This window comes from Podarcis raffonei, chromosome 5, assembly GCF_027172205.1.
Source record: "Podarcis raffonei isolate rPodRaf1 chromosome 5, rPodRaf1.pri, whole genome shotgun sequence".
NCBI lineage: Eukaryota > Metazoa > Chordata > Lepidosauria > Squamata > Lacertidae > Podarcis > Podarcis raffonei.
In genome coordinates this window covers 75,634,742-75,659,880 of record NC_070606.1, presented here as the reverse complement: position 1 = coordinate 75,659,880, position 25,139 = coordinate 75,634,742, and positions in this window count along the sequence as shown.

The following is a 25,139-nucleotide window of genomic DNA, read 5'->3' as shown; positions in this document are numbered from 1 at the left end:
CAAAAAACACAACATATAAAATACACAAAAAATAACAAACAAAAACAATACTCCTCCTCCCCCAGTTTAAAAGTTCATAGATTGTTTAATTAGCCAAAGGCCTGGCACCATACAACAAAGCCACCAGGTGAGCCTTGCTGGGAAGAGCATTCCACAAATGGGGAGCCACCAGATAAAAGGCCCATGTTGCCATCTTCTGGACCTCTCATGGAGGAGGTGCATGAAGAAGGGTCTGGGACAGTTCATATGGGGAGAAGCTTGTCTGGAAAACTACATTGCAAAACAGAAAGGTAGCCGTGTTGGTCTGCCATACTCAAAACAAACAAACAAACAAATTTCTTTCCAGTAGCACCTTAAAGACCAACTAAGTTAGTTCTTGGTATGAGCTTTCGTGTGCATGCACACTTCTTCAGATACACTTGAAACAGAAGTTGCCAGATCCCTCTATATAGTGAGAAGGTGGGGAGGGGTATTACTCAGAAGGGTGGTGGGAATGGGTGATTGGCAGATAGCTGTGATGAGCCTGTTGACGACTCTTAACGACTGCAATAGGTCTTACAGGAAAAAGCAAGGGGTGAGGTGAGAAGGTGAAAAATAGCTTTGTCATTTATAATGAGATAAGAATCCAATGTCTTTGTTCAGACCAGGTCTCTCCATGGTTTTAAGTTTGGTAATGAGTTGCAATTCAGCAGCTTCTCTTTCCAGTCTATTTCTGAAATTCCTTTGTAGTAAAACAGCTACTTTGAGATCTTGTATAGAATGTCCTGGGAGATTGAAGTGTTCTCCTACTGGTTTCTCTGTCTTGTGATTCTTGATGTCCGATTTATGTCCGTTTATTCTTTGGCGTAAGGTTTGGCCTGTTTGTCCAATATAGAGAGCTGAAGGACACTGTTGGCATTTGATGGCATATACAATGTTAGACGATGAGCAATTAAATAGTCCCGAGATGGTATGTGTGATGTTGTTGGGGCCAGTAATGGTGTTGTCCGGGTGTATGTGGCAGCAAAGTTGGCATCTGGGTTTATTGCAGGCTCTGGTGCCAGTGTCCGTGTTACGTCTGGTTGTAGTATTATTGTGGGTTAGGAGTTGTTTAAGATTGGGTGGCTGTCTGTAGGCAATGAAAGGTCTTCCTCCCAGAGCTTGAGAAAGAGAACTATCATTGTCCAGGAGAGGTTGTAGATCTCTGATGATGCGTTGTACTGTTTTAACTTGGGAGCTGTATGTGATGACTAGAGGTGTTCTGTTATTTTCTTTTCTGGGTCTGTCTTGCAGCAAGTTCTCTCTGGGTATCTGTCTGGCTCTGTTGATCTGTTGTCTAACTTCATCTGCTGGGTATTTTAGTTCTAAAAAGGTTTGCTGTAGATCTCTTAGGTGAGAGTCTCTGTCTGTAGAATTGGAACAGATACGGCTGTAACGTAGTGCCTGGCTATATACAATGGACTGTTTGGTATGTTTGGGATGGTAGCTAGAGGCATGTAGATATGTTTGTCGGTCAGTTGGTTTACGGTATAAGGTGGTGTCTATGCGTCCATCCTGTATTTTTATAGTAGTGTCCAAAAAATGTATTTCTTGCATAGATTGATTCATTGTTAGGTTGATTGTGGGGTGAAAATCATTGAATTTCTGGTGGAAGGTGTCTAGGGTCTGTTGACCATGTGTCCAGATGATAAAAATATCGTCAATGTATCGCAGGTACAAGAGAGGTTTGAGTGGGTAGGAGTTTAGGAAACGTTGTTCTAAATCTGCCATGAAGATGTTGGCATACTGTGGGGCCATGCGGGTGCCCATTGCTGTGCCGCTGATCTGAAGGAACAGGTCATCACCGAATTTGAAGTTGTTGTGGGTAAGGACAGCAAACCTTTTTAGAACTAAAATACCCAGCAGATGAAGTTAGACAACAGATCAACAGAGCCAGACAGATACCCAGAGAGAACTTGCTGCAAGACAGACCCAGAAAAGAAAATAACAGAACACCTCTAGTCATCACATACAGCTCCCAAGTTAAAACAGTACAACGCATCATCAGAGATCTACAACCTCTCCTGGACAATGATAGTTCTCTTTCTCAAGCTCTGGGAGGAAGACCTTTCATTGCCTACAGACAGCCACCCAATCTTAAACAACTCCTAACCCACAATAATACTACAACCAGACGTAACACGGACACTGGCACCAGAGCCTGCAATAAACCCAGATGCCAACTTTGCTGCCACATACACCCGGACAACACCATTACTGGCCCCAACAACATCACACATACCATCTCGGGACTATTTAATTGCTCATCGTCTAACATTGTATATGCCATCAAATGCCAACAGTGTCCTTCAGCTCTCTATATTGGACAAACAGGCCAAACCTTACGCCAAAGAATAAACGGACATAAATCGGACATCAAGAATCACAAGACAGAGAAACCAGTAGGAGAACACTTCAATCTCCCAGGACATTCTATACAAGATCTCAAAGTAGCTGTTTTACTACAAAGGAATTTCAGAAATAGACTGGAAAGAGAAGCTGCTGAATTGCAACTCATTACCAAACTTAAAACCATGGAGAGACCTGGTCTGAACAAAGACATTGGATTCTTATCTCATTATAAATGACAAAGCTATTTTTCACCTTCTCACCTCACCCCTTGCTTTTTCCTGTAAGACCTATTGCAGTCGTTAAGAGTCGTCAACAGGCTCATCACAGCTATCTGCCAATCACCCATTCCCACCACCCTTCTGAGTAATACCCCTCCCCACCTTCTCACTATATAGAGGGATCTGGCAACTTCTGTTTCAAGTGTATCTGAAGAAGTGTGCATGCACACGAAAGCTCATACCAAGAACTAACTTAGTTGGTCTTTAAGGTGCTACTGGAAAGAAATTTGTTTGTTTGTTTGTTTTGAGTATGGCAGACCAACACGGCTACCTTTCTGTAACTGGAACTATGGAAGGCACCACATTGAGCCGCATGAAATGGAAGTCCATCAACCTCACCAAGAAACTTGCACAGGTACAGACTGATATCTTCTTTCTTACTAAATGCAAGAACCTGGACATTATACCCAAGGGTCTTAGAATTAAGAACCCTCTACAATCCACGTATCCCACTGAATATGCAAGAAAACTATGCAACACTTTCTCTAAGAAGCTGCTCAAACATCTGATCAGCGTTCTCTACTCTAAACAGAAGCTAATAAAGGAGGAACTCCTTGTATTGGACAACTCTATCAGGAACCACCAAGCTTGGCAAGAGTTCCAAAAGGAAAAACAAAACATTTACCACTCTCAACTGGAGCTACTGAAAAAACAGAAAAACAAGAAACTCTCTAACCTTTCCAACCTACAGGCTACTAATCAAAACAAGATCAACAATATTGTCAATCTCTCACAGCAAGCACTCAGCCCAGCTGAGGAATCAGTCCTTTCACGTGGACTGTCATTCTGCCCTGCCAAATCCCCACACATGATTCAGTTCTGCGGGGACTTGGAAGCATTTTTCCGCCGTTTACGCCTGAAGGAGTATTTTCAACACTCACAACAACAAGACAAAGCAGAACAAGCAACAACTTCACAACACAACACCTCTCAACCCACTGGAGAACAACAACCACCCTCCCAACAGAACACTGACCACCAACTACCACCGAAAAAGTGTTACACAAAAAGGGACTCCACATGGACCCCTTCTGATGGACGCAATACCACACTGGACTTGTACATTGACTGCTTCCGCCACAGAATCCAAACAGATGTGACCAGAAAACACCATCGCTTACAACAAAATCTAAACCATGCTGAAAGGAGAGCCATAGAAAACCTCAGAAACAACCCAAACATTATAATTAAAGAAGCAGACAAAGGTGGAGCTGTCGTCATCATGAACAAAACTGACTACATTCAGGAGGCTCACAGACAACTTTCCAATACCGCCTTTTACATAAAATTGAACTCAGACCCCACACAAGAATACAAAAAAGAACTGAACAAGATTGTTAAGGAGCTACCCCCACACATCCAAGAACAGATCCTCACCAACACACCAACAGAACCTCGACCAGGAACTTTCTATCTTCTACCTAAAATACACAAACCAGGAAATCCAGGGCGCCCCATCATTTCAGGTATTGGCACTATTACAGTAGGTGTCTCCGGTTATATGGACTCTGTTCTGAAACCATATGCCATCAGTGCTCCCAGCTATGTACGTGACACCACAGATTTTCTGAGGAAAATACAATCTTTAAATAATCTTCCCAACAATACTATACTAGCTACTATGGATGTGGAATCTCTGTATACCAACATCCCACACAACGATGGTTTACAAGCTATAAGGAACACCATTTCAGGTAAAACCACAGCGGACTTTGCCACCAAACTCTGCCAATTTGTCCTTACCCACAACAACTTCAAATTCGGTGATGACCTGTTCCTTCAGATCAGCGGCACAGCAATGGGCACCCGCATGGCCCCACAGTATGCCAACATCTTCATGGCAGATTTAGAACAACGTTTCCTAAACTCCTACCCACTCAAACCTCTCTTGTACCTGCGATACATTGACGATATTTTTATCATCTGGACACATGGTCAACAGACCCTAGACACCTTCCACCAGAAATTCAATGATTTTCACCCCACAATCAACCTAACAATGAATCAATCTATGCAAGAAATACATTTTTTGGACACTACTATAAAAATACAGGATGGACGCATAGACACCACCTTATACCGTAAACCAACTGACCGACAAACATATCTACATGCCTCTAGCTACCATCCCAAACATACCAAACAGTCCATTGTATATAGCCAGGCACTACGTTACAGCCGTATCTGTTCCAATTCTACAGACAGAGACTCTCACCTAAGAGATCTACAGCAAACCTTTTTAGAACTAAAATACCCAGCAGATGAAGTTAGACAACAGATCAACAGAGCCAGACAGATACCCAGAGAGAACTTGCTGCAAGACAGACCCAGAAAAGAAAATAACAGAACACCTCTAGTCATCACATACAGCTCCCAAGTTAAAACAGTACAACGCATCATCAGAGATCTACAACCTCTCCTGGACAATGATAGTTCTCTTTCTCAAGCTCTGGGAGGAAGACCTTTCATTGCCTACAGACAGCCACCCAATCTTAAACAACTCCTAACCCACAATAATACTACAACCAGACGTAACACGGACACTGGCACCAGAGCCTGCAATAAACCCAGATGCCAACTTTGCTGCCACATACACCCGGACAACACCATTACTGGCCCCAACAACATCACACATACCATCTCGGGACTATTTAATTGCTCATCGTCTAACATTGTATATGCCATCAAATGCCAACAGTGTCCTTCAGCTCTCTATATTGGACAAACAGGCCAAACCTTACGCCAAAGAATAAACGGACATAAATCGGACATCAAGAATCACAAGACAGAGAAACCAGTAGGAGAACACTTCAATCTCCCAGGACATTCTATACAAGATCTCAAAGTAGCTGTTTTACTACAAAGGAATTTCAGAAATAGACTGGAAAGAGAAGCTGCTGAATTGCAACTCATTACCAAACTTAAAACCATGGAGAGACCTGGTCTGAACAAAGACATTGGATTCTTATCTCATTATAAATGACAAAGCTATTTTTCACCTTCTCACCTCACCCCTTGCTTTTTCCTGTAAGACCTATTGCAGTCGTTAAGAGTCGTCAACAGGCTCATCACAGCTATCTGCCAATCACCCATTCCCACCACCCTTCTGAGTAATACCCCTCCCCACCTTCTCACTATATAGAGGGATCTGGCAACTTCTGTTTCAAGTGTATCTGAAGAAGTGTGCATGCACACGAAAGCTCATACCAAGAACTAACTTAGTTGGTCTTTAAGGTGCTACTGGAAAGAAATTTGTTTGTTTGTTTGTTTTGTGTACATTGCAAAATTCAGAGAAATGTGAATTTCAAAAGGTGGCACTGAGTTTGTACACTGTATGGGAAGGTGTGAATTTGGTATACAGTGGTACCTCAGGTTACAGACGCTTCAGGTTACAGATGTTTCAGGTTATAGACTCCGCTAACCCAGAAATAATACCTCAGGTTAAGAACTTTGCTTCAGGATGAGAATAGAAATCATGTGGTGGCAGCACAGTGGCAGTGGGAGGCCCCATTAGCTAAAGTGGTACCTCAGGTTAAGAACAGTTTCAGGTTATGAATGGACCTCCAGAACAAATTAAGTTCCTAACCTGAGGTACCACTGTATTCACTTTTAAGTACATTCTGAATAAAATTTATCACCCACTCCAAGATGCAAAGGAACAGTGTGATGTAGAAGTATTATCCCATTGCTCTTTCAATTATTCACCATCTTTTAGTGGCTGCCCCAAGTCAATTATTTGACATCAATCAGAATAAAGTCCTGCCCACTCCTTTTCTTATAACAAGCCATTTAATCATCTACAGTGCAGAATGAGGTTTAAGAGATAACTGAATGACATTTATAATATTCTCAAATATTTTGACTAATGAAATTAGCAGTGCGCTCAGGAGTTCTGTGGGTATTAAGGTAAAGATTAAATCATCGCAGGGACATTCCTGTGAATGCTGTAGTGTGCTGAGGTCTGCTTGGCAAATATGAGAGGTGGCGAGTGAGTCATTTCTGGAACTAAACAAAATAAATATAATTAAACGGCATTGCTTCATCTTCATTCAATGGAGCTTGGTTAGACAGCCTGATTTTAGGCATTCAATTCCTGGAAGCCTCAAAAGTGACATGAGAAAAGATCCTCAAGTGATGTAAATGAATGATGCTCTACTGACCAGTAGATATCCTTAAGCAAGCATCTGGCTTGAGTGTTCAGTCAAAGATCCTATTTAGGAAGCCTTGACAATGCTTCTGTACCAGCCTTTCCTCACTTGTGCTCCTCTGTTTGGTTGTACTTCAACCCCCATCAACATCAGCAAACATGATGCATGTTCAGGGATGGTGTAGAACATTTGGAAGCCACCAGGTTTGAAAAGGCTCTCCCGCAATGTTTAACTGATGCCTATTTTAAACTTTTTATGGTCTTTATCATGGCTTTCTGTTTTATTGTTGCTGAACAGAGCAATGAAGCTACTTCAGCATCTGAAATTCTGCCACCTTGATGCAAGGTGGGGAGCTATTTTGTCCACCCCCCTTTTTTTGCTGCACCAACTCCAGGCTGGCACCGCACAGGGGTGTGGATCATACCTATTAGCAGTAGCTAGCCCAGCTTGGGATTAGTGGCTGACCCAGCTCCACCCTCTCCCCTCTCCCTTAAAACGCACCTTTCAGGGTTTCAGGCATTAGCTTCCACCCATGTTTTCAATGGGTGCAATAGGCACTTGGTAGAGGGACACCTCTACTGCATCCAAACACCAAAGCAGATCAGAGATCTGAATTGTTCTGTAAGAAATCCTGTTAAATCCATAAAAATTTCATGGCATCACTGAGAATGTTCGAAACCACTACCAAGGGGCAGAATTCCTTTCCAATGGCTAACAGTTTGACAAATGTTCTGTCTGAAAGTGACTAGAGAGTATGAAGAGATTGCTATTTTTGGTGGGAGGGGGCACAAAACAATCTGTCACTGTGTAATTGTCTCATTTGTCTCACACACTGGATCATCACCTTGTTGTGGTGAGTGGGCTTGCACGTTCCTATGACCCTTGTGAGCGAAGCTGTCAGAAGTCTCATACTCTCAGCAGGATCACCAAAGGGGAGGAGCTAGTCAAAGAATGATTCAAAAAGTCCTCAACAGCAGAACAGGTGGAAGATAAGAAGCAGTATGCTACAACGGCTGTGAAGGCAGATGAAGGCTGCAGCAGATAAGAATCTACTGGTCATCGTGATACTCATGCCATCAGAATAGAACCTCACTGTGAAGACTGTGCATTGGTCATCGTTCACTGATCTACACACATAAAACAAATTCACAGACAAGCATCTTCCAAAAACCCATCCCAAACCCAAAAAAGTCCAGTGACAATAGGCAAATGGTAACAGGGGAAGGACCATGAAATCTGGAAGCGCCTAGTCATGAACTAGCACATGGGCAGTGGATACAGATTCAGTTGTTCCATCTCAAGAAATGAGGCAGTTGAGTAGCTTGGCAGCTGTATCCATGTCTGAACGGTCTTATTTAGGATCCACTCTGCTCACCCCGAAAAGGGGGAGGGGCTAGAAAAGGTGCCCTAAACATAGTCTGCCTCCCTTTTTCCCTGACTGGATTACTGTACCCAGTGGGGTCACCACCCAGCGGTCATAAAAGACAATTGAACTTTGGAACATGGAATATATGGACTTTGCTGGATAACGCAGATAATGAGCGTCCCGAACACACGACTGCCATCATTGCAAGACAGCTGTGACGTTGTAACATCAGTACTGCAGCACTTTGAGAAACTTGAAGAGCAGGAGAGGGACAACTGAAGGAAGAAAAAGGAGGTCACACATTCTTCTGGAAAGGTCTACCTGAACGTTAAATACATGGAGCAGGCTTTGCTATCAAAAACGATCTTGTGAAGCTATTATCAGAGCATTAATGAGCAACTTTCAACCCTTTGAATAAAACTCTCCAAAAACCAACAGGCTACTATTCTAAGTGCTTATGCACCAACAATGGATGAAGATATTAAAGAAAAAAATTACTCACAGCTGGATGTCATCCTATCAGAGCTGCCTAAGGAGGATAAAATTATCCTCCTGGGTGATTTTAATGCAAGAGTTGGGTGAAATTTCGATCTGTGGTATGCAACTATTAGGAAAGAAGGGCTTGGCAACAGCAACCAGAATGGAATCTTACTTTTGACTGTATGAGCAGCACGGAACCTTATTACCAACACACACTTTTGACAAAAAATAAATAAATTTAAAACATCATGAAGGCACCTCGGTCAAACCACTGGCACCTCTTAGACTGTGTAATTGTCCAAGCTGAAGATTGCAACAATGTGCTCCATACCAGAGTCATGACATGCTGTGTAGCCAGGCGTATGGCTAGCTGCCCATGGGGGCAGGGCGAGCATCCCAAGGGGGTGGCATGGCGATGTCACAAATGTTGACATTTCCCATTCCACCTTAAGGAACAGGCATGAGATTGTTGTGTGTCACATGTCTGTTTACAGTCCAGCACAGTATGCTGGGAACTTCCGTTTGTGTATCGCTTTTGCTTTTTGCTGTTCTCTCCAAGACAACATGAGAGACGACATGTTTCTTTGTTCTGATTTATGTTTAATAAATCTGTAGCTATAGCATGACTTCATATGCCTCACACCTACTTTCTGTGTGTGCAGTACACTCTGCTAATTGCGTGCCCTGGCTTCTGAAGTCCGGGTTGCTGATTTACATCGGAGCACAGGCCAATGGAAGGAGACGTCCGAACTGGGGCTTGCCAGCTGGCCTCTTGGCCCTCTGCATGTCGACAACAACCCCCCCCCCCAGGTATGACACCCAGGGCAGACCACACCCACCGCACCCCACTTCCTCCACCAATGCTGATGACTGCTGGACAGATCGCTGATTAATATGTTCCATTATGGCTATCAAAATTATACCTCAACACAGGCTTCAAGGAAGGAAACCAAGGTGCAAAATGAACACTAAAGCCCTTCAAGGTCCTTTTAAATGGGATTGTTTCCAAATGACTTTTAAGGACAATCTGCTTTCAGAGTTCCGTGTCAACATCGAGGAACGCTGGACCAAGCTAAAAAAAAATCCATTATTGCAGTCTTTGAACAAACTATTGGATACCAAAACAAGCAACACCAGGACTGGTTTGATGAGACTGACAGTGAGATTGAACATATTATTGACAAGAAAAGGAAGGCCTTTCAGATCTGGCAAAGAGATAGAAATTGCATCACTAAGGGAAAAAACCTATGCTAAGGCTGAGGTTCAAAGAAGAACCAGACAACTAAAGAACACCTGGTAGATAAAAAAAGCTCAAGAGATCTAGCACTTAGCCGACACTCATGATGCACAGAGTTTCTTTAAAGTCACAAAGACCATCTATGGGCCAATAAATCATAGCATATGCTCCCTACTCTCAACAGATGATGTTGTTGTTGTTGTTGTTTAGTCGTGTCCGACTCTTCGTGACCCCATGGACCAGAGCACGCCAGGCACCTCTGTCCTCCACTACCTCCCACAGTTTGGTCAAACTCATGCTGGTAACCTCGAAAACACTATCCAACCATCTCGTCCTCTGTCGCCCCCTTCTCCTTGTGCCCTCCATCTTTCCCAGCATCAGTGTCTTCTCCAGGGAGTCTTCTCTTCTCATGAGGTGGCCAAAGTACTGGAGCCTCAGCTTCACGATCTGTCCTTCCAGTGAGCACTCAGGGCTGATTTCCTTAAGAATGGATGCGTTTGATCTTCTTGCAGTCCATGGGACTCTCAAGAGTCTTCTCCAGCACCATAATTCAAAAGCATCAATTCTTCGGCGATCAGCCTTCTTTATGGTCCAGCTCTCACTTCGATACATCACCACTGGGAAAACCATGGCTTTAACTATACGGACCTTTGTTGGCAAGGTGACGTCTCTACTTCTCAAGATGCTGTCTAGGCCTGTCATTGCCCTTCTCCCAAGAAGCAGGCGTCTTTTAATTTCGTGGCTGCTGTCACCATCTGCAGTGATCATGGAGCCCAAGAAAGTAAAATCTCTCACTGCCTCCATTTCTTCCCCTTCTATTTGCCAGGAGGTGATGGGACCAGTGGCCATGATCTTCGTTTTTCTGATGTTGAGCCTCAGACCACATTTTGCGCTCTCCTCTTTCACCCTCATTAAAAGGTTCTTTAATTCCTCCTCACTTTCTGCCATCAAGGTTGTGTCATCTGCATATCTGAGGTTGTTGATATTTCTTCCGGCAATCTTAATTCCAGCTTGGGATTCATCCAGCCCAGCCTTTCGCATGATGTATTCTGCATATAAATTAAATAAGCAGGGAGATAAAATACAGCCTTGTCGTACTCCTTTCCCAATTTTGAACCAATCAGTTGTTCCATATCCAGTTCTAACTGTAGCTTCTTGTCCCACATAGAGATTTCTCAGGAGACAGATGAGGTGATCAGGCACTCCCATTTCTTTAAGAACTTGCCATAGTTTGCTGTGGTCGACTCAGTCAAAGGCTTTTGCATAGTCAATGAAGCAGAAGTAGATGTCTTTCTGGAACTCTCTAGCTTTCTCCATAATCCAGCGCATGTTTGCAATTTGGTCTCTGGTTCCTCTGCCTCTTCTAAATCCAGCTTGCACTTCTGGGAGTTCTCGATCCACATACTGTTTGAGCCTTCCTTGTAGAATTTTAAGCATAACCTTGCTAGCGTGTGAAATGAGTGCAATTGTGCGGTAGTTGGAGCATTCTTTGGCACTGCCCTTCTTTGGGATTGGGATGTAGACTGATCTTCTCCAATCTTCTGGCCACTGCTGAGTTTTCCAAATTTGCTGGCATATTGAGTGTAGCACCTTAACAGCATCATCTTTTAAAATTTTAAATAGTTCAGCTGGAATACCATCACTTCCACTGGCCTTGTTATTTGCAGTGCTTTCTAAGGCCCATTTGACTTCACTTTCCAGGATGTCTGGCTCAAGGTCAGCAACCACACTACCTGGGGTGTACGAGACATCCATATCTTTCTGGTATAATTCCTCTGTGTATTCTTGCCACCTCTTCTTGATGTCTTCTGCTTCTGTTAGGTCCGTACCACTTTTGTCCTTAATTATGGTAATCTTTGTACGAAATGTTCCTTTCATATCTCCAATTTTCTTGAACAGATCTCTGGTTCTTCCCATTCTGTTGTTTTCCTCTATTTGTTTGCATTGCTCGTTTAAGAAGGCCTTCTTGTCTCTCCTTGCTATTCTTTGGAAATCTGCATTCAATTTCCTGTATCTTTCACTATCTCCCTCGCATTTTGCTTGCCTTCTCTCCTCCGCTATTTGTAAGGCCTCGTTGGACAGCCACTTTGCTTTCTTGCATTTCCTTTTCATTGGGATGGTTTTCGTTGCTGCCTCCTGTACAATGTTACGAGCCTCCATCCATAGTTCTTCAGGCACTCTGTCCACCAAATCTAAATCCTTAAACCTGTTCGTCACTTCCACTGTGTATTCATAAGGGATTTGACTTAGATTGTATCTTACCGGCCCAGTGGTTTTTCCTACTTTCTTCAGTTTAAGCTTGAATTTTGCTATAAGAAGCTGATGATCTGAGCCACAGTCAGCTCCAGGTCTTGTTTTTGCTGACTGTATAGAGCTTCTCCATCTTTGGCTGCAGAGAATATAATCAATCTGATTTCGATACTGCCCATCTGGTGATGTCCATGTGTAGAGTCGTCTCTTGTGTTGTTGGAAAAGCGTGTTTGTGATGACCAGCTTGTTCTCTTGACAGAACTCTATTAGCCTTTGCCCTGCTTCGTTTTGATCTCCAAGGCCAAACTTGCCAGTTGTTCCTATTATCTCTTGCCTCCCTACTTTAGCATTCCAATCCCCTATAATGAGAAGAACATCCTTCTTTGGTGTCACTTCTATAAGGTGTTGTAAGTCTTCATAGAATTGGTCAATTTCAGTTTCTTCAGCACCAGTAGTTGGTGCATAAACTTGGATTACTGTGATGTTAAAAGGTCTGCCTTGGATTCGTATCGAGATCATTCTATCATTTTTGAGATTGCATCCCAGTACAGCTTTCGCCACTCTTTTGTTGACTATGAGGGCCACTCCATTTCTTTTACGGGTTTCTTGCCCACAGTAGTAGATGTGATGGTCATCCGAACTGAATTCGCCCATTCCCGTCCATTTTAGTTCACTGATGCCCAGGATGTCAATATTTATTCTTGCCATCTCATTTTTGACCACCTCCAACTTACCTAGGTTCATGGTTCTTACATTCCAGGTTCCTATGCAATATTTTTCTTTACAGCATTGGACTTTCCTTTCGCTTCCAGGCATATCCGCAACTGAGCGTCCTTTCGGCTTTGGCCCAGCCACTTCATCAGCTCTGGATCTACTTGTACTTGCCCTCCGCTCTTCCCCAGTAGCATGTTGGACGCCTTCCGACCTGAGGGGCTCATCTTCCAGCGTCATAACTTTTATATGCCTGTTGTCTTTGTCCATGGAGTTTTCTTGGCAAGGATACTGGAGTGGCTTGCCGGTTCCTCCTCCAGGTGGATCACGTTTGGTCAAAACTCTCCACTATGACCTGTTCATCTTGTGTGCCCTGCTCGGCGTAGTTCATAGCTTCTCTGAGTTCTTCAAGCCCCTTCGCCACGGCAAGGCAGTGATCCATGATGTTGATGTGGTATCAACAGATGATACCACACTTTAAAGATAAAAAAGATAAAGGAGCTATTGCACTGTGCTGGAAAGAACATTAGCAGCATCTCCTTAACTGCAACTCCTCTCACAAATTCCACAAAAACAAATTAGAGATGAGCTTGCAGTATCTCCAAATCTGGGAGAGTTGTGTACAGTTATTAACCAAATGAAAAACAACAAAGCTAGTGGACATGATGGGATACCTGCCAAAGTCTTCAAAGTGGGTGGAATTGAACTCACACAATTTCACAAGCTCATTGAAAAAATCTAGGAGAGAGAGGAGATCCTAGCAGACTTTAGAAACGGTAATAGAACAGATTACGAAAACTATCTAGTCATCTCTTTATTAGCTGTGGCTAATAAAAAGCAGTGGGAGGCGCTGTCTCAATAAGTCGTCTCCTGGTCCTTAATTGAAGTGTGGTAACCCAGGAAAGCTGCAGAGTATAGACCACTGACAAGATGGTTTTCAGAACCCATCAGCCACCTCAAAAGCTAGGTAACTGTAGTAAAAACAAAAACAAAAGCCCACGTATAAGAATTTCACCGACATTTTCTCTTCTTTTGGCACAACCCTAGACCAGACTAGAGCTGCAGCAGAAGACACTTCTTCTCAGCACGTAGCTATACTATGGAGATCACTCCCATGAGCTTTAAAAGAGGATTAGACAAATTCATTTGGGGAACCATATCTATGGCAACTAGCCTTGATCTACCCTAAAGGTAAAGGTAAAGGGAACCCTTACCATTAGGTCCAGTGGTGACTGACTCTGGGGTTGCGGCGCTCATCTTGCTTTATTGGCCGAGGGAGCCAGCGTACAGCTTCCGGGTCATGTGGCCAGCATGACTAAGCCTCTTCTGGCGAACCAGAGCAGTGCACAGAAACACTGTTTACCTTCCCGCTGGAGCGGTACCTATTTAGCTACTTGCACTTGACATGCTTTCAAACTGCTAGGTTGGCAGGAGCAGGGACCGAGCAATGGGAGCTCACTCCGTCGCGGGGATTCGAACCGCCAACCTTCTGATCGGCAAGTCCTAGGCCCTGTGGTTTAACCCGCAGTGCCACCTGCGTCCCTTTTTGATCTACCCTAGCTGGAAGCAATAAGGTTTCTGGACACCAGTTTGCTGGAAACCACAGGTGGGCAGAGTACTGTTGTGCTAATGTCCAGCTTATAGACTTCCCACAGATATCTGGATGGCCATGGTGAGAACAGGATATCTGAACTAGATGGGCCATTGGCCTGGTCCAGAAGGATCTTCTTATGTTATGAAATCCCAGGAAGAGGACAAACAGTTTTAAATATAGGTAGGTAGGTAGGTAGGTAGGTAGATGATAGATAGATTAAGCACACTCCTCCCCACATCTCTTTTCTTTGGTGCTTGCAAGTATTAAGATACCCTATTCCTTTACATAAGATTTCTGAGCATGTTGGGTTGTATTCTCCTAAATCGCATTCAATAGACTTATGTTAGTCATGCCCATTGATTTTAAGTATACTCCGATTGTGAATTAGTTGGATTCCACCCTATGTATTTGTCATAAAAATATAATACTTTTAAAAAAGCAGGTTTCTTCAGAAAATGAGTACAGTGTATCCAACTCAGTGATCCAGACATAGCAATGCTTAGAGCAGACCAACTGAAAGCAATGAGATTCAAATTAGTCATGAGTAGATTTGCCTGTGTGTTACTTCCAAGTAATGTACTTAGAATCATTCAAAAGAAAAATAAAAGTTTACAGCCTTGAGCCACTAACTCTGAGATACATTTCCTGGAATTCACTGCAACAAATCCCCATGTAAAGTACTGGATTGGGCCAATAGTTAACAAAGTTTCATGAGCACTGGGAAACTTTTCGTTTTTTCCTTTGAATGTACTAATAACAACTAACAGAGAATAACTTATTTAATGTAGCATAGTGAGACCAAACATTTATTTGCCAGCAGCAGCATTTTCCCATTGTGCCTTCCTGAAACAGTGATAAAACTGCTCTCAGTGACACACTATTCAATTAGTGTTCTCTAGAGAACCAATGAGTATTTGAGAGACAGTTACTGACTTCCATGTCTTTCATTGAGACAAGGCCTTTGAAGAGCCTCAATGGACTTGATAGATGATTTAACTAACATTTTAGTCAACTGTCTGAAGAAGTAGAAAATGTCAGAAATGTTTTAAGCAATCTAAGAAGAGGCTATGCTAGAAAAAGTGAAACTTTTTAAGGCTAGGATTACAGTGATCTTAATATCTGCTGGAGGCAACCACTGGATATCAAGGTCTTTTAATAATATGTGTGTTGTAATCACAGACAAAACAGGAGGGGCAGGGTGGACCTGCACCCAGGATAAATGCCAGTGTGAGACGGCTGTAGCATTTTTTCATGGGCAGGGTATCTGCACTGCAGCGCCCCCTAGGCTCAGCACCCAGTGCAGCAGAACCAGTTGCACTGCATTAAACCTACCTCTGCTATGTCATCCAGTGGCCTCTGATTTTCAGAAATCAGTGCAGTCATAGCCCTGATTCCATGTGCTCTGGCTATGTCTATTTGCCAGGGATTGTGGTGTGAGATATAGGACAAACAAAGAGGAAGTAGTAGTAGTAGTAGTAGTAGTAGTAGTAGTAGTAGTAGTAATTGTATTTATATCCTGCCCTCCCCAGCCGAAGCCGGACTCAGAGCAGCTAACAACATTAAAATGATAAAGGTAAAGGTACCCCTGCCCGTACGGGCCAGTTGTGACCGACTCTGGGGTTGCGTGCTCATCTCGCTTAAGAGGCCGGGAGCCAGCGCTGTCCGAAGACACTTCCGGGTCATGTGGCCAGCGTGATGAAGCTGCTCTGGCGAGCCAGCACCAGCGCAGCGCACGGAAACGCCCTTTACCTTCCCGCTATAAAGCGGTACCTATTTATCTACTTGCACTTAGGGGTGCTTTCAAACTGCTAGGTGGGCAGGAGCTGGGACCGAATGACGAGAGCTCACCCCACCGTGGGGATTCGAACCGCTGACCATAGGATTGGCAAGTCCTATGCACTGAGGTTTTACCCACAGCGCCATCAGATTAATGGCAACCATTGGGTTAGAGTTCTGTGAGGATTGCCAAAGGGGGGGGGGTCAGGCTGTGCCCTAGCCAAAGGCCTGGTGGAACAGCTCTGTCTTGCAGGCCCTGCGGAAAGATGTCAAGTCCCGCAGGGCCCTAGTCTCTTGTGACAGAGCGTTCCACCAGATCGGAGCCACAGCCGAAAAAGCCCTGGCTCTGGTTGAGGCCAGCCTAACCTCTCTGTGGCCTGGGACCTCCAAGATGTTTTTGTTTGAAGACCGTAAGGTCCTCTGTGGGACATACCAGGAGAGGCAGTCCCGTACTGCTTTATGCTGTGCAGTGAATCTACCACCATCATTCAGAGCTGACACTGGGGTCTTTCTGGCAGTTCCCTCACTGTGAGAAGTGAAGTTTCAGGGATCCAGGCAGAGGGCGTTTTCAGCAGTGGCGCCCACCTTGTGGAATGCCCTCCCACCAGAGGTAGATAAATAACTATATACAGTCCAAAAAAGCCTGGGGAAGCAAAGAAGTCTTCATCTGCTGGTGGAAGGACAACAAGGAAGAAGCCAGTCTAACTTCTCTAGAGAGGGAGTTCTAAAGTATGGGAGCAGCCACTGAGACTTGGAACGCCCTCCATAGAGATGTTGGACTGACTCCCTCATTGTTGACCTTCAATACAGGAGTGGAGATGTAGTTAAAACACCCCTTGAGAGGAGAGGAGAGTAACTTCCTTCTTTGCTTTGCTAATACTACCCACTCTCGAGACCGAAAATATAAGCCATGTTGGGATTCCTTAGAGGATTAAGCTACTAAGCGTGCCTCAGATTTTAATGATTTCTAAACTTTGTTTTCAAAGTAGCTTTAATGATGCTTGCTTGGGTTTTCAAGAAAGAAAGAAAAAAACAAACACCCACCCCACTTTTCTTAGCATTTTCAGCCATGCCAACTACTCCCTTCACTCTAAATTAATTACCTTAGTTAGGTTCTGGTTATAAAATAGATTGGACAAAAAAAAAGTTAAGAAAGAAAATGACATGAAGGAAGTGTAGTTTAGCTGTATTGATTAGACCGAAAATCCAATTCGCTGGTAACAGAGGGTGTTTTTTCCCTTAGCATTTCCCAAAAGCCAAAGAATACAGAGACATTTGAAAGAGGCTACATCATTAGAGGAGAAAAGTAGATAGAAATGAATTAATTGAATAGGAAGCTGCTTTGAACTACCGAGTGCAATTATCTTTGATAGGTTACTCATTTGACAGAGTTTACTTTTTATTTTATTTCCCCTTTAGAGTTTCAGCATTGCAGTTACAAGCAAACTTTGTGAGCTTATTGGCACCAGAAAATATTAGATAGCTGTGAGCCTTGAAGAATAAATGTGTCCCTGTGCTAAAAAGATCCACAGGGGATGTTCAGGCCTCAACACGCGTTAGATTTAGGGAAAGGGCTGCAGCTCATTAGTAGGGCATCTGCTTTGCATGCAGAAGGTCCTGGGTTCAAACCCTAGCATCTGGAAGAGAACCCTGTCTGAAATCCTGGAGAGGCATTGCCAGTAAGTGTATCAGTTTCCTAGGTTCCGAAGACTGCATGTCTGTCCAGTCAGCTAAACTCTCATATGTTCTACAATTTTATTTAAATTAATCTTCAACTTTATTAACTTGAAGAAAACTTGAACAGCAAACAACTTGTATATCCAGAAGAAGGATTAGTTCAGTGGTTCTCAAAGAGTATGGTGTGCCACACCAGTGTGCCAGGAGAGGATGGAAAGTGTGTTGTGAAGATTCAAGGACAATCAAAGAAACATTTAAAAATTTTAGTGTAGGGTCATATAGTATAGTATAGTATTAAAATATTGCAGAATTAACTCATTGACTTTGTACACATATTTAAGGTACATATATGTAAGAGGCTTGTTTATATTTTGGAAATGGTTCGTGTTCTTATGTAGCTGCATTGTTTTATACTTTCTGTTGTACTTTCTGTTTTATACACATGAACAACTAAAGGGGGTCTCTGTAAGACCATTGAGTTCAGTACCACTGGACCACTGAACTCCAAGGAAGTGCACATTGTTAAACTGTGGCTCTTGCATCTTGCCCCCACAGGAAGCAGTGATGGCCACCAACTTGGATGGCTTTAAAATATGATTAGACAGATTCATGGAGGACAAAGCTATCAGTGGCTGCAAACCTTGGTGACTGTGTTTCACCTCTCTGAATACCAGTTTCCAGGAACTGCAGGTGGACAGAATGGAGTTGTGCTCATGTGCAGCTTGTGGGCTTCCCCTGGGTGTCTGGTTGCCTACTGTAAGAACAGAATACTGGACTAGAAGGGCCACTGGCCTGATCCAGTAGGCTCATCTTATCTTCTTGTGAGGACATGTCCCCCTACCCCTTTCTGAGATGCATTTCAGAAATCTGGCCATGCAACTCAGTATTTATAGAAAAGAATGAGAATAGAAATTTCAAAGTAACCCGCATTGGGGACAGAAGAGGAGAAGGCAGAAGAACAGAATTCTGTGGATTGGTTGCTGCATATAAATGCTGATTGGCTGATGGTCACTAGAGTTCCAGGAACCACAGTATGATTTTTTTATGATAACCCCATTTGTTGATCCAAGGAATTCCTGGATCTGAATGCCCTGTACTAAGCACAAAGTAGTCTGCCACAAGACTTACAGCAAGTCGGCACAGCAAGGAGAATTATAGAAGAAAGACATTAGTTTTCATGTTGCTATATGTGAGGAAGAAATTCTAAAATAAAACTATAAGTGCCAGAAGATCATATGGGTTCCCCTTTGAAATCAATGGGAACGATCAAAAATAATTCCCATTTCAGTCGGTGGGAAATGTGATGTTCTTGCCACCATTCATCATGAAATGAAGGGAGTGTTCTAATGAATCAACAATGACATAAATGTATAATCAATCATAACATATTCAGATCAACCATATGTACAATTTTATATACGTTAGAACTCCTCCATCCACAAGGTTTATTTAACTTTTAACATTTTAATTTCCCCAAATTGTTCAGACCTACCCAAATAATTCAATATCTTCTCAAGCTGCCTGGGGGGTTTCACTGTTTGTGTTTTGGTTGTTGTGAAAAAATAAAAATTTTAAACATTAATAATAATAATGAAACCTCTTAAAAATGACATAAATGTAAGTTTCAAAGACTGACAGATAGAATGAGAAGATTGTTTTCATGTACACCAGCACAACACGGTCATTTTGGATCCCTTTGAGATGTGCTGGCAAAATAGCCACTTGTCTGATTGTCTGGAGTGCTCATGATAATGATTTCGCTCCTATTGCTTCATGGCTGTTCTTTGCCAAGTATTTTTCAGACCATTAAGAAACTAAGCACAGGCACAGCGCTGTAAATTGTGAAACACCCACTGCTCCGAGAAGGAAGTGTTTTCTTATTGCAAAGCAATAGAAGATAAATCTAGAAATGTGCATTCGTTCCAAAATCTAATTTTAAACTGTTTGAATTATTCAAGCATGGAAGTGTTAGTTTTTGATCATGCACTTCACCTTTGGAGCCCCACAGGCTACATAATGCATGCACTTCTGTCCACACTTTCTTTTAATATCCATATTTTCATGCATATTTTTTTTTGGACAACTGTAAAATGCAGATAAGTTTAAAGGATGCATATTTTACAATCAGGTTTTCCTAAGAGTGCATTTTCGGTGCAATATTTTCTCTCATATAAACATTATTTTTTGCATTCACTTTCCCCTAATATATGCTTTTTTTCTTCATCTTTTGGTTGGAGAACTGTACCAGAAAATTCAGCGAAGTGCTATGTTTGAAGGATCCCTGTATTTTGGTTCACATACTGGCTTGGGAAGTGTGGATTTCCCTGCATCACTTCCTCATAAAAAGGTTGGAGCTAAACTGAGGCCTTATGAGTCTCTTCCTCCAGTTTCTCTTTCCCATACTCCACCTCCTTGACCTATGGTTCTGAAAGGAACAACATTCTGCTTGGCATGCTTTCTGCACTCTGATAGTGTTGAGATCATCTGCTCCTTGAAGCAAGTCTAGCATGAAAGACAGCTTCTGTGATGGTCCCAGCTCAGGCTCCACAGACTCTGGACCACCAGCCTCAGATCCTGTGGGCTTGAAACCAGGGAGCTCTGGAAGCTCTGAACCGCCAGCACCAGGAGTGTGGTAATACATCAACCCCTCCTCCAACTCTGAGCTGGAGACCAGGGTCATGACAACAGCTGTTTCACAGATGCAAGTTTGAAACTCTTCTGCATAATGACTACTTCCTGTGAAGTAGATTTATGGTTCTATGACACAAGCAGTAAATTGCCCCTACTTTTCTTTTTCAGTGTTTAATGAGCTTAAAGTACAAGGGGAAATGGATCTCTGAAAGAGTAGCAGAGCATCTTCCAGGCACAGTTCTCCTTGATGACTTGCCAGGTCGAAAGTCATGAGCCAGCCCTTTCTAATTACTTCATCTAAGTTTTACATCTGAAGAATTTCCATGCCAATGAACTTCTTGTTTACTTCCTTCCTGCATGTGCAGTACTTTGCAGCAGATCAATATGTACCTTTTTTTTTTGGAAATGGTATCTTTTTTTTCTTTGTTCTTTCTTGAGAGGAAGCCTCAGGTGGCAGGGAAAATGGATTCCAGCCTATAACTCATAGTGAAACACAGCAAATCAATTCCTCGCTGCATCTGTTGTTATTGGTCTTGCTTAGCATGCCTTGCAAAATCTGCATTAATGGTTGATAAGTGTGTGGACTGGGAACCAGTGAGGTGCCTCTGTCTTGCAGACAAGAGAGCTTTCAACTCTTTGCGCCAAGGTTATCTTGTTTTGGATGCAGCCAGTGGTATTTCTCAGCTCATCAAACAAAATGAACATCTGCTCTTTCATGTGTAAAGAAGACTGTGGGGACTAAAGAATATTTTTTGCTGACGAGCCCTTTCCATAACACATCTTGGAAGCAATGTTTAAATAACACTGTGAGATGCCATACTGGCACTTAGATTGCATAGAAAACATGAATATACAACCATTATAAGGGGAGAAATGGAAATATTGTTGATTTGCACAAATGTTGTCACTTCTGTGGCCTGGAATACATTTACATTGAGAAATCAATATCCTCACCTCATGTTTCCCTTGTATATTCTGTGTTCTTCCTTATCTTCCTGTGTATCTGATTGAAAACAGCAGACTGGATTTCCAATAGTTCTATAGTTGCATAAGATTAAAAAGGGACACAATGCCTTCCCCCCATCTTGATAGTTTTGTACCATCAAAATGGACAATGCATCCATTTTTCAAAACAAGATTCTTTCAAGCATTTATGTGATGTGACCTGTAATGGAACTGGAAGCATCTAAACCACCACCACCACCCCTCTGAAATTTCCTGCTATCCACAGTTCAGTATATTATTTAAAAAGCTGGTATCTCATGGTCCAAGATGTAAATGAATTCAATGGAAGGAGATGGTTTAGGATTGTTTTAGTGGGACTCATTCAGCATAAATCCTCATGCCGTGTCACAGAGAGAACCCTGTTTTTTAGTATAATTTTTATTAAAGATTTTCTTGGTTTACAAAAGTCTCTTTTTCAGACTGTGATTTCTTTTCTACAGATCAGCTGCGCTTGTTGTGAGACATTAGTGTTGAGTACAAGAACATCAGAAGCTGTCTTACATTGAGCCAGACCATTGCTCCATCTAGCTCAGTGTTGTCTGCAACAGAGGTCAACCGACCAGCGGTCACATTTCAGATTTTGAGAAGGTGCTGTGGGTGCGCATCATAACAGAACTTGGCTGCCACAGGGGAATGGAACAACACACACACACCTGGGAGCAGCTGCCAGGCAGCCTCACCATCCTTATAGGAAAGCCCAATGGATGACGTCAAGGATTTTTATAGAAAAGCAAGCCCCCAGGAAAGCTGCACAGTGGAGGTCACTAGAGAAATGATTTGCAGAATGAAAGAAAGGACAATCACAAACTTTCCTTCACCACTTTGAAAGTAACGAACGTACAACAAAAACCAGCACCCCACCCATAATAATTTCACCAATATATTATCTCCTCTTTGATAACTTTTAAATGCTTTGTATTCTCTCCTTAACTGATCTAGATTGATAAAACAAAGGCAGGAGGATTTTGTTCAGCGCATCACTAATATAAACCCTGAGTTCTTGCATTTACTTGCATATTAACATGTTTGTTTAAGGTTTACATCCTGCCTTTCAATCATCTGGTCCTCAAAGTGATTTATAGCAAATTAATACAACATTATTTATTTTTTTTAAAAAAATATATTTCTAAAACACCAACTTATATATATTTAAAAAACACAGGATAGTGTACCAGAAAAAACATTAAAACTTTTTAATGTAGTGAACCATCTTGTGAGCTACAGATGAAGGGTGGTATACAAATTTAAATAACAACAACAACAATAAGCCCAAACCATAAAATTCTAAAAGGATAAAATACAGAACAAATGACCAACACTACATCACTTGGTGAAACAAAAGTGACAAAATATCAGGATTGTAGGTGCCCAACTGATTTCCATCAGGCACAGTATCCCAAAAGTCTGATACTACTCCACAAAAAGTCTTGATTTGCATAAAACCTAAAAGATTATGAGGAGGTCACAATTGTCTAGCTGCTGTATAAGGGACAAGGCTTTTTGCAGGCATTACAGCAGGTTCGGGGGGAGACGCCACAATGGGGCCCGTGGGCACCATGCTGGTGACCCCTTTTGTAAATTCTTCTTGTGCTTCATCTGAGTTCCACAGATAGGGTTGGGGTAAAAGTTGCCTGGATGATACACTTTCTACTTCCTTCCCTCTAGGGCTGAAGTGGTTTTCTGATGTCCAGAGAGTCAAAGGCTGCATTCAAGAGAGGTAATATTTGGGGACTGCATGCAATAGATGGGGAGGGCTGAAACTGGATGGGGGGGAGCTAAAAGTGAATGGGGCACTATTTCCCCCCACCAACACTTTACCCTCTTTATTTCTGCCATCCCCCGTTTTTCTTCCCTATTTCCCCACTTGTTTTCCCTTCCCCCCCCTCATGAAATTAGGCTGAGGGCCATACTTAACCCTTGGTTTGTTGCTCACCACTGCCATAGTAAATGCATCCATAATATGCATATCTCTTGAAGGTTTGACACATGCTCTTCTTTCTGTATTGAAGTTGCCTTTTGAGTTGAAGTCCAGCAATGTTATCATCACATCTGAAGACAACTCCAGCATGGCAAAGCAGCAAAGGTTGCTTTATAGATGGGTTCAATGTGTGTTAGATGGCTTTGTTTTGAAATGAAATTTTGCATCCGTCGAAGCCAGCACTCTGTCTTCTCTGCAGGAGCAAGATTCATATTGTACCTGCTTGCTGTTTGTTTTACATCTATTTCCATGAATGCAGACATCAATGGGATTGCCAGGCTCATGAGCTTAGCAAAGAATGACTGTGAGTCAGAGACATCTGGTCTATAGCCGTATAAAAATGAGGCTTGTAATCATTTGTTTAATGAAGCTATGACTTATCTACTCCCTTCATATGTGGGGTATGCAATTTCTTTGCTCGTGAAGAACAAAGATGCAATTCAGAAGCAGTTTTCTTTTTATCATAAATATTCATGAGTATATTGCCTTAAAATGGGAGGGTGCCAAAGATGCTTACCTCTTTCTGCAGCCCATGCCTGATCATGAGATTAAGTTTGATCTCTAGAGTACTGGAGACTGAGTTGACAAATGATCTGATAGAACAGCTTAATTTTCAGGTATAAAACAAAATTCACTTGCTTGCTTTAATCTTCGTTTTGACTACTTATTTAAGATATATGGCTCTGGGGTAGCATCCAGTATTAGGCTAAACTTCTATAGTTTAGTGAATGCTTATAAAGGTAAAGGGACCCCTGACCATTAGGTCCAGTCGTGGATGACTCTGGGGTTACGGCGCTCATCTCGCTTTACTGGCCGAGGGAGCCAGCATACAGCTTCCGGGTCATGTGGCCAGCATGACTGGCGAACTAGAGCAGCACACGGAAACGCCGTTTACCTTCCCGCCGGAGCGGTACCTATTTATCTACTTGCACTTTGACGTGCTTTCGAACTGCTAGGTTGGCAGGAGCTGGGACTGAACAATGGGAGCTCACTCCCTTGTGGGGATTCGAACTGCCAACCTTCTGATTGGCAAGCCCTAGGCTCAGTGGTTTAACCCACTGTGCCACCTGAATGCTTATATTTATGCACAAATGCTGACAATGGGCTGTATTCAACTAAATCATTGCAGTAGTAGAAGCTTTCCTCTGTGTAATTCTATAGTTTTCATATGAGGCTGTATCTGACTAAGGGAGGAATCCTCATTATGTGAAACTGGCATAAATTAAATTAAATTAAGTCATTATAAAGTACACCTGGCCCAAACTCCATTCAGGAGCGGGGCCTCAACTAGCTGAGGCAGCCTAAGTCTGGTAGAGGGAAATCAAGACTTTAAACATAGAATTTGGTTTACACCACCCTATTTGCCAGCCTAAATTATTCTGGATTACTGGGTCACGTGACTGAACAGAAGAGAGTTAGGGTCCACCTTCCAGAAATGTTTAGATTAGTCAAATCTGCAAAAAGAAATGATTCACACTACCATGCAGGTGGATTTCCAAATTGCTGCGGAAATGCAGAGAACTGAATTTAAGAGTCAAAAAATGACAAACTCCAAGAACTGAAAATGTCAGATTCAACCTTTGTCCTCACCCCTCAACACACAATACACACATTTCTAGTAGGAACTCTTCACAGGGA